Source organism: Mastomys coucha, unplaced genomic scaffold, assembly GCF_008632895.1.
Source record: "Mastomys coucha isolate ucsf_1 unplaced genomic scaffold, UCSF_Mcou_1 pScaffold5, whole genome shotgun sequence".
Taxonomy (NCBI): domain Eukaryota; kingdom Metazoa; phylum Chordata; class Mammalia; order Rodentia; family Muridae; genus Mastomys; species Mastomys coucha.
The window spans coordinates 89,686,369-89,695,608 of NW_022196911.1; the positions used below are offsets into that span (position 1 = coordinate 89,686,369).

The 9,240-nt window shown below is 45.8% G+C and overlaps 2 long non-coding RNA genes across 2 annotated transcripts in view; one reads left to right on the forward strand and one right to left on the reverse strand.

The window, feature by feature from the left end:
* The window catches only part of LOC116077399, a 29,728-nt gene extending 22,191 nt beyond the window's left edge, over window positions 1-7,537 (reverse strand). Inside the window, exon 1 of the long non-coding RNA XR_004113237.1 lies at window positions 7,438-7,537. This is a non-coding gene — a long non-coding RNA (uncharacterized LOC116077399). The remainder of the gene's footprint in view (window positions 1-7,437) is intronic.
* LOC116077398 lies at window positions 7,385-8,645 on the forward strand. Its single transcript, XR_004113236.1, has 2 exons — window positions 7,385-7,614; window positions 8,358-8,645. It is a non-coding gene; the product is annotated as an uncharacterized LOC116077398 (long non-coding RNA).
* The last annotated feature ends 595 nt before the right edge of the window (window positions 8,646-9,240 follow it).

The window sequence follows — 9,240 nt, forward strand, 5'->3', positions numbered from 1 at the left end:
GGTGATAGCGATGGTGTGCATGAGTTTGTGTGTTGTGTGTGTGTATTTTGAGACAGTCTTACTATGTAGCCTTAGCTGTCCTGGACCTTGCTATTGTAGACTATGCTGTCCTCAAACTACTGGAGATCTGCCTGCCTTTGCCTCCCTAGTGCTGGGATTAAAGGTATGCACCACCATACCCATCCAGCTTCCTGTATCTTATGAACCACCCCCCTTCCTTCAGAGGAAATGTTTTCATTTAGAGGGGATGGCTACCCTACGCTTGTCGGTAAGGAGAAGAGACAGGTTTACATCCTGTAAGTGTTGTCAGAAACCCTCTCTGCTGGACCCCTGAGTCCCCCACATCTAGTCTGTCCCCATTTTCAGACAAGGGTCTGAGCATAGGCGAGCGCAGCAGTTGGTCCATCCTGTCCATCACTACCAGGGACCTCCCCCTTTCTCAAATTCATTCCCCAAGGCACAGAATCAGAGTCATTTTCTAGTCCCTACAGCAACCTCCCGTAAGTATGACTTTTCCTTTTAATCCTGACTGCACATGATAGCTGCAAATGATTATGCAAATGTTCACTGGAGAAAGAATGGAAGATTGAGGAAATTTTGAATAAAAGAGCATGACGGGATCTTATGATGCCGAGATGTTCTCTTACAGTCTTCTGAACGGCCTTCTCACACAGGAGACGTCATCTGTGCATATATAAGTGTGTGTATGTCTGTGTGTGTGTGTGTGTGTGTGTCTGTGTGTGTGTGTCCCCTGCTTTTCTCATTCTTGTTCTTACATTTGACATTATTGGGCTCAATTCAACTTGAGTTAATAAATATTTACCAAGTGCCTTCTCTGGACTGCACTCTGTGTATGGAACAGGTGAAGATGCCTAGCGCAGCCCTTGCCCTGTGATGCTGTGGTACAGAGTAGGAGTCAGACCTTGAGCCAGGGAGATAAGACGTGAATTAAACAGTCACCAACAAAGCCTGCAGTATAATTCAATCATAGACTTTGCTTTTGGGGAAATGTGTTCCTAGAAATACAGAGAGACTATTTCATGGGGTTATATTCAAAATAAATGTGCTGTGCATGATCCTAGGTGGTAGACTATTTAAATGAAAATAGATAATGCCTCTGCATTCTTTTTTCTTGGTTCACATAAACCCTGGAAGTGCCTGTGATTACAATTAATATATCACCTTAATAAATAATAAAAATACTAGATGCCTTAATAAAGCACAATTGTGACTTAATAAAACACCATGGTAACTTAATAAAGCATCCCAGTGACTTACTAAAAGCACCATGATGACTTAATAAAAGACAATGATAACTCAATAAAGCACAGTGGTGACTTCATAAAGCATCACAGCGACTTCATAAAGCATGATGACTTAATAAAACAAGAATGATGACTCAATAGAGCACCATGATGACTTAATAAAACACCATGGTGACTTAATAAAGAACAGTGACGACTTAATTAAGCAACAGTCATGACCTATGAAGGCACATGATGACTGTGGAGCTGAAACAATTCTTCTACCACACAATTTTTGGTAGCTGTATAGTATGCCCTTGTGAAAACAGACCATACCATCTTTAATCCATGATCGCTAAACATCTTATTCTAAATATTGGCTTTTGTAATAACAGCAGTGAAGACCTTTGCACATGAACACAGATGTACATGCAAATCTGATGATTTCTTCAGGACAAGCTCCATAGTTCACTTAAATGATGAGTCTAGAAACAGAGGCTATGTAGTCGTTACACAAAGGCTATTTTCTTACTCTCCTAGCCACATACTAAACTACAGCCTCCTAGGTAGTTAGGTGAGGCCATGCCACTCATCTCTGGCCACTGGGACAGAGTGGGCCTTGCTCAGCAAACCTCGCGTGTGTGCTTCTATTTCTGTGTTCTCTCTCAGGGTTCTACCAAGCTGTGAGTTAAAAATATATATATAGGAGACTCTAAAGTGTTGTACATGAGTTAGTTGCCCTATGGAAAAGAACTTCCTTCTTATTGTATCAGACCATCCAGTACAAGTATTAGAGAAGGAGCAAATGAACTATGGTGTTCAGCCATGACAGGTGACACTTCATCTATTCCAGCAGACAGTGATAACTGACACAGGAATCCCTCCCTCACTCCTCCACTGAGCACAGTGGTGGTTAGAAATGCAGCCGGGGAACCCTGGTGTTCTCCCCCGTTCACCTTTCACCCATCTAGTTTCACCACAACAGCCAGGGCCAAGCTGGCTACAATGGCTACATTGATTCTACAATGGCCTTCTTCCCTAGAAGTTTCACCCAAGCACCAGGCCTCAGTTAATGCTGTCCTACCCAGCAACTCACCCAGCAATACCCCCCCCCCCAAGGAAAGCTGCCAGTTGCCCATCCTAGATTTACCTTGTGCCCTCTGTACCTTGGAAAGCCAATATCATTTTTCCCCCATGCAGCAAAACAAATCTACACAAGTCAGAGGGTAGAGAACTTCATAGATCACAGATAACCCATTGCCCAGGCATGGTGGCACTCATTCAAGAAGGATGCTCAGCATTCCTCTTGGAGGGTGCAGGCTGATTCATCATTGTGCTGTGACTGCCATCTTGTGGCAGAGACAGGGCAAAGCAGCAGGCATCTCCAGTAAGCAAACTAGAACTCTGCAACACATCAGCCCGCAACACTATGAGAACACATCAGAAGTACTCCAACAAACGACTGGCCTCTGGAGCGTGCCGAGAGATGATGGCCAAAGTCTAATCGCTTCCTTCCACTGCTTCTCAGAGCTCTTTCCTTTGCCCGCCAAAAATTAAAGTAATTAAAACTTCCTGCTTGCTGTTTTGCATGGTGCAAATGATATGCTTCGGGGGTTATGTGCAAATAATGCTTTTATTTCATTATAAAATGATGCATGTAAATTGTTTAAAAATTAAAACACCATTGAAAACTTGAAGTCAGCCACAAATCATCCCAAATATGGGAACGCTGAGCCAGTCAGCATGAGTGCTTAGTCACTCCAATAGCAGGGTGCAAGTCTCTCTGTGCCACCCACAAGCTGAGGAGCAATGTTGGTTCTGGTGGCACGACATTGGGTTCCTTCAGGCTCTTCACTTCCTACTTTATCTGAGACAAGGCAAAACTCCATGTATCTGGTTTTTTTAATCTTAGAAACGGAGAGAGGAGAGAGACAAGAATAATGAAGGCTAAATACAGACAACTATAATACAGAATAAACCACTCTTCTTGTGATGTCATGAGGATGAATTTCTGTCTAAAGGACTGCATAGTGCCTGGTACATGGGAACCCTTTGTTCCCCATGTACATTCCCATGTTTGTTCATCATACTAGGATAATGAATGGGTGAATAGGCATGTTTAGATAGAGGATGTTTAACTGCATGTTCCATTTTTCAAAAGCATTCGTGAGAAGAAGAGGAAGAAGGAATCGATAGTTGTAGAGATACAGGATTGAGTGGGAGCATCTTCTGGGTTGCCAGGTGATCGGCAGTGTGTCTCCTGAACGGTTCTGACTTTCTGTCTGGTTTTCCCTTGCCACCAGAACGTTGCCAAGGAGCCCACCTCCAGCTGTGATAGTTCTCACAGTCCCCACTCGGGAGGAACAAGGATGCTTAACTGCCAACCAGAAAGGAGTCGAACGAGAAGAAAAGCTCATCCTGTTGAGATAGTGCTGGTTTTCGCATCACACTGCCCCAGCTCTTCTTTCTCCTCTGTCATCTGTAGATACTGAATCATATACACCCAAGAAAACGGTAAACAGTAGGTGGAGTGGAAAAGCCAGATCTAGAGAGCCACTCCCAACAGATGCTCACACTGAGAAGCCAGTCAGGAAGAACTCCTGCTACTATCAACAGACATCATGGTCCACAAGAAAGCACTTCCTCCCTTGGCCATGCTCACAGGAAGTACCTTAAATGGACTTGTCACCTCATCTTCTAGGTAGGTGCTATCATCCCCATTTTACAGTTAGGTAAATTGAGACTTAGGAAGTCAGACACTTACCCAGAGGCATTCAGCTGGGATGCACGTGAGCTGGGGTTTAGATTCCAGCTTCAGGAATCTGATCAAAGTTCCTTCAAGCCCTCACAGCAAACAATTTAGTCACTTATTGGATACTTCCAAAAACCCTTCAAGAAAATTTCACATCTAGCCCCAATCTTCATTTACTCTAGCCAAGGCGTGCCAGACAGAAATTAAGAAGTCTCAAGTTTGCTTGTGATTGTCTACATCCTGTAATAAGCAGGAAGTAGCATAGACCCTTGGCCATCTAGAATCCTCAGAAAACTGAGGGGGTCAGTAGGTAGGATGGCTGTTGGGTAAGTCAGTTGCTTAGTTGGTCCCTTGACTCTAAAAAGGCAACCCAATTTTCCCAAAGAGTGCTCGTACTTCAAAACCATCACCACAGATCATCCCACAATGCAAGAGTGGATGAGAGATGGTTCCCTCCCTCTACAAGCTGTTGTCAGCACATCCTCCAAAGCCTGAACTTAAATGAACAGATCATTAACCTGAGTCCTTCTAATGGAACACACCATGACCTGCACTCATACACAAGCAAAATGAATCCCAGCTCTGGAGTACCTGGCTCGCATCAAATAGACAAGTTTCAGTCAGTTACAAACAGTCAAGCTTTAGCCAGTCGCTGGCAGCCAATTGCTCGGACAAGGCCTGTCGTAGCCAATCAGATTCACTCTTTAATGTACTTCCGCAATTAGCTTATAAAAAGCTCTCTGCGCAGAGTTCTGAGTTGCTTCTGGTTCTGAGTGCTGTCCAATTCATGAGTAGTTCTTTGATCAAATAACTTCTATTCAATTTGATTTTCTTCAAGTCGTTCTTTGAAGTGACTCACCCCACTAAAACAAAGGCGGCCTTGGCTGGTTTCTCCGCTAACGCGCTCCTGAGGCACTCTATCGGAGAAGAAGGGAGTCTAGGACTCCTAGCATAGCACATAAGAGCCTGACCACCACTCCTCGGGATAAGTCCACACCTTTGGTCATCTGTTCCTTCTACCTAAAGGTCCCTTTTTATTTTATTTTAGAACAAGAGTTTGTTGAGAAGCCTGGCAAAGTGACTCACACTTACAATCTCAGTACTCTGGAGGCTAAGTAAAGCAAGAGGACCACCACAAGTTGGAAAGTCGCTTTGGCTACATAATGAGTGTCAAGCCAAGATGATTTATAGAGTTGGGCACTGTATCAAGACAAAATGGAAAAGGAGGGGAAAGACTGGAAAGATGGCCCATGGATTAAGAGTTTGGTTCCCAACACACATGTCACATACAGGCTCACAACTTCCTGTAACTCCTGCTTCAGGGGATCACACACACACACACACACCAACCTCTACAAGGACTACACTCACATGAACATACCCATGCACATATGCACACAATTAAAAATAAAACAAATCTTTTTTTAAAAAAAAATTAATGCTAGGCAGATGGCTCAGTCGGTCAAGTGCTTGCTAGATAAGCATGAGGTCCAGAGTTCAAATCCTCAGTGCCCACTTAAAAACCAGCAGAGTAGCACACATCTGAAACTCAGACACTGGGAGGTTGGGAAGAGGAGCAGAGAGACAAGAGGATTCCTGGAGCTCATTGGCCAGCCAGCTTCTCCAGGTGAGAGAACCCTGTCACAAAAAAAAAAAAAAAAAAAAAAAAAAAAAAAAAAAAAAAAAAAAAAAAAAAAAAAAAAGCAAGTGATAGAGAAAGATATCTAATATTGGCCTTTGGCCTCCAGAGGCACATGTGTACATGCACATGCTCAAACACACACACACACACACACACACATTTTTTTTAAAGCCACAGGCCTGTAATCCTAGCATTCAGGAAGATGAGGCAGGAAGATAGGGAGTCTTTAAAAATTCCCTAGTGGGGATGGAGCAGAGCCTGAGGGAATGGCCAACCAGTGACTGACACAACTTGAGACCCATCCCATAGACAAGCACTAATCCCTGACACTATTACGATGCTCTGTTATGCTTACAGATAGGAACATGTTGTCCTCTGAGAGGCTCCACCCAGGAGCTGACTCAGACAGATACAGACGCCCACAGCCAATCAGTGGATGGAACTCAGGGACTCTTATGGAAGAATAGGAGGAAGGATTGCAGGCTCTGGAGGGGATAGGAAATCCACAGGAAGACCAACAGAGTCAACTAACCTGGACCCTTGGGGCTATCTGAGCCTGAACCACCAACCAAAGAACATACATGGGCTGGACCTAGGCCTCCCCGGTCATATGTAGCAGATGTGCAGCTTAGCCTTCATATAGGTCCCAAGCAACTGGAGTGGGGGTTATCTCCAAAGCTGTTGCCTGTATATGGGATATGTTTCACTAGCTGGGCTGCCTTGTCCGGCCACGGTGGGAGAGGAAGTGCCTAGCCTCACAGAGATTTGAATGAAGTACGGGGAGTGGAGAGGGGGAATATCCAGGGAGGCCTCCATATGCTCGGAGGAGAAGGGGAGGGGAATGGGGGAAGGACTGTGGGAGAGGGTGACAAGGAAGGGGGCAGTGATCAGGATGTAAAGTGAATAAGTAAAAAATATATTTTTTTTTAAAAAAACTCCCCAGTGATTCTAATAGCCAACAGGGTTAGGAATTGCTAGCCTAGCTACAAAGCTAGGGAAACAGAATCAGACAAGACATCAAGATGCACATTCATCGTCCCTCCCTGAGAAGTCAGCTCTGGAGCAGAATGTGGGTTACTTATCTTTCCTGTTTTGGGCATCCAATGCCCAAGACCCAGGAACCTGCCTTGTGGGTATCAGGAGAGGACAATGACAGGAGCCATCACCTCGAGTGGCCATCTTTCTTCCTTCATTGGTAGAAGCTTGACCTCCAGATACAAAGTCCATCACATAACTCTGACTTTCCTTCTCTGTCTCCCCAACAAAGAAGAGAACGTTTCAGAGGAAGAAAGGAAAACAAGGTTTAAGATTGATGGCATTTAGCCGGGCAGTGGTGGTGCACGCCTTTAATCCCAGCACTTGGGAGGCAGAGGCAGGCAGATTTCTGAGTTCGAGGCCAGCCTGGTCTACAGAGTGAGTTCCAGGACAGCCAGGGCTACACAGAGAAACCCTGTCTCGAAACGCCCCCCCCCCCCAAAAAAAAAGATTGATGGCATTTTCATCTTCTGTTTCTCTCTCCCTACTTTCTATCACTGCAGCAAGGCAGGGGTGGCCTGCAGGGGTCGTCCTTTAGCCAAGTATCAGCATCTTTACCAACTCCGAGCGGAGGTTTTCATGAAGGTATCGATGGGTAGTCAGATAAATAGGCTAATCAGTGGGCGGATGAACTGATAACAAAGAATACTGTAAAGGAGAGAGGTAACAGAGGTCCAGAGACTGGTTTCAACTGTCAATCGTGAGGTCAGCTCTTCAGCAAACACAACCAGGAAGAAGAGCGTGGTTCCTGATAGCCTACCTACCAGGGAGTGCAGGGAAGAACGTTCAAGCTGCCGGAAGACTGAGCATAGCAGTCACCCATGTACAAAAGGGCCAAGAGAATAATTATGAGCTTCAGTAACGAGAAATAGGAGAGGAGATAAAAGGAAAAGAGGGACCAATGAGAAACCTCAGCACCTCTGTTTACTTCCGGGTTCAAGGTAAAGTTCAAACCTATCAGCAAAACTCTTTCGAGGAGCCCCGAGCTGCAACAAATCCTGCCTAGGTCACTGAGCCCCTGCCCCGCCTACCAGAGGCAGAACTGTTGGTAACCCACCTCCTCTGCATTGAGACTCCTGGGGCTTGGGTCCCAGGGGCCGATTGCTACAACTTAGAGAAATGCACTTGGCAGCGAGGGGTGGTTTGGTGGTTCTTTTAACGTCTCTTGTCCAGTTAAACATTACCCAAAGGAGGATCAACTACAACCGTAGAATCCAGTAATTCCACCTTTAGTCTGGGAAGGAGCTCAGGTGTGCCCTTGAACACCCACCTCCTCATCTCCCAAAGCAGGTAGCAGTGGCCTACCTTTGGACATTGTTTCAAGATTAAAGAAGATCGTGAAGGAGTGTGTGCCGCAAATAAGAAGGTTGGCACTGGGCTGCCAGACCCTGCCTGGTTCTTAGCTCTGTGCCTTGTTCTGGCTCTGCCCAGAGCTGAGACCTTAGGCTCCACATACAGGCTCCGATCTTTCTTTGACCTTCCCAGCGCAAAGGCAGTTTCGGACTGCAGCTACAGGCTGTACATCCACCGGCCTCGCTGCTATTCCCACCCTAACGGAGTTGTTCCAGCATCAGAGGTGGTCTTTGCGTGGGTGCCTGCTTCTAATTTCTTGTTCTTAGAAACAGCCCAGTGGTCTTACTAAGTATTTGCTGAATACCTCCTCACATGGGTCTTCCTTTCCTAGGCTGGCAGTCTCTGAGACGAAAGCCCAACTCCAAACTTCGCCTTAATGACAGCTGTTCCGTTATCCCAAGAAAGACTCCACCGACAGAATTTCAAGCAACCCTGGCCCAGGGTGTCTCTTGCTGGAATCTGTCCCCTTGAACCCCTACCATATCCTTCCAGATCCACCTCAGTTATAGGCTGTCTGTCAGAGGTCTTCCGACAACTCCCACCTTCCCACCAAGCCTTCCTCTCTCTGCGGAATGTGATTTTGGGGAGTAATCATAATAAAGAGAATTGCCCTCCCGGTCCATCTCTTGTATGACTATGGGGGTTCAACACCTCTCCAAGCCTCATCTACCAAATGAGAGTAATCATAGCACTACAGAGGGATCTCAAGGAATAAAGGGTGCCCTGAGCCTAGCACAGTGCCTGGCATACAGCAGAGCCCCACCTCCACCCACCCCACCCCCAGGAGCACAGTCTCTTTGCCTCCTCCTCCCAGCCCAGATGGCTTACAACTGAATCCAGCGATGTGACAGTGGTCATTAAAACAAATGTGTCACTTGGTTTTCTAGCCAGGTGGCACATGACAGCCATTAATTTTTCTCATGAAAAATGGCTCTGCTAATTGAAAAAACATCAAAAAGATTGAGGTTTACACAAATGTTCAGCTCTGTTTATTTTTTCTAACTTACTTTTCAGCAGTCAGTAAGAGCTTAATGAGCTCTCATTTACGGCTTCCTCCCTATTTATAGATATCAGCGCCTGTGGCGTTCCAGACGTATGGCTGGAGAGCACTCAGCCTGAGCTATGTGGTGGTCTGCAGGGAAAAGTTAACATAGCCAGGTGGTTCCAGATGGAACTTGCCACCTCTCAAAAGCTGGCATGGTACTCCATAGGAC